Source organism: Egretta garzetta, unplaced genomic scaffold, assembly GCF_000687185.1.
Source record: "Egretta garzetta isolate BGI_Z169 unplaced genomic scaffold, ASM68718v1 scaffold5, whole genome shotgun sequence".
Classification (NCBI taxonomy): Eukaryota; Metazoa; Chordata; class Aves; order Pelecaniformes; family Ardeidae; genus Egretta; species Egretta garzetta.
The window spans coordinates 666,296-667,592 of NW_009259707.1; positions in this window are offsets into that span (position 1 = coordinate 666,296).

Below are 1,297 nucleotides of genomic sequence, written 5' to 3' on the forward strand. Positions count from 1 at the left end.
CCAGATAGATGACGTCTGTTGGTTTTCCCTTGTCCACTGATGCTGTCACACCATCATAGAAAGTCACTAGGTTCATCAGGCAGGACTTGCCCTTGGTGAAGCCATGCTGGCTATCTCGAATCACCTCCTGTGCACCACCAGGGGCTGCCCCTTTCCTGCTCATCCTGCAGGCAATACAAGCCCCGGGCAAGCATGAGCACGCTTTTCATGCATCACTGGCCAAGAAGCACAGGGGAGAAAGTTTTGGAAGGCAAAAAGCGTGCTCGTCATCAATATGTGTCACACTTTTTGGAAAAGCCCCACAGTACCACACACTACTTCTTCTTTTGTGTGTGGCTGGTCCTGATCCTCATCCTTCACGTTCTCAGTCTTCAGGGAACAGGGGCTGCTCGGTGTGCGCTCCTGCTGCTGCCTTCTGCAGCTCTGTGGCTTGCCCTTGCCAGACTGCAAGGGATGTTTTTTCAAGCTAAACCGAAGAATGCACCAGCCTGTTCCTGGCTACCCATGCGGGTTGTGTTAAAGGCTGTGGATGTTGTATACCTGGACTTCAGCAAACCCTTCGACACAGTCTCCCATAGCATTCTCCTGGAGAAGCTGGCGGTTCATGGCCTAGATGGATGTACTCTTCACTGGGTTAAAAACTGGCTGGATGGCTGAGCCCAGAGAATCGTGGTGAATGGAGCTAAATCCAGTTGGCAGATGGTCACAAGCGGTGTCCCCCAGGGCTCAGTTCCAGGGCCAGTCTTGTTTAATATTTTTATCAATGACCTGGATGAGGGGATTGAGTGTGCCCTCAGTAAATGTGCAGACGACACCAAACTGGGTGGCAGTGTTGATCCGCTTGAGGGGAGGAGGGCTCTGCAGAGAGACCTGGACAGGCTGGATCAATGAGCCAAGGCCAACTGCATGAGGTTCACAAAGGCCAAGGGCCGGGTCCTGCACTTTGGTCACAACAACCCCATGCAGCGCTACAGGCTCGGGGAAGAGTGGCTGGAAAGCTGCCTGGTGGAAAAAGACCTGGGGGTACTGGTTGACAGCCGGCTGAATATGAGCCAGCAGTGTGCCCGGTGGCCAAGAAGGCCAATGACATCCTGGCCTGTATCAGAAATAGTGTGACCAGCAGGAGCAGGGAAGTGATCGTGGCCCTGTACTCGGTGCTGGTGAGGCCACACCTTGAATACTGTGTTCAGTTTTGGGCCCCTCACTACAAGAAAGATGTTGCATTGCTGGAACATGTCCAGAGGAGAGCAACCAAGCTGGTGAGGGGTCTGGAGCACAAGTCTTACGAGGAGCGGCT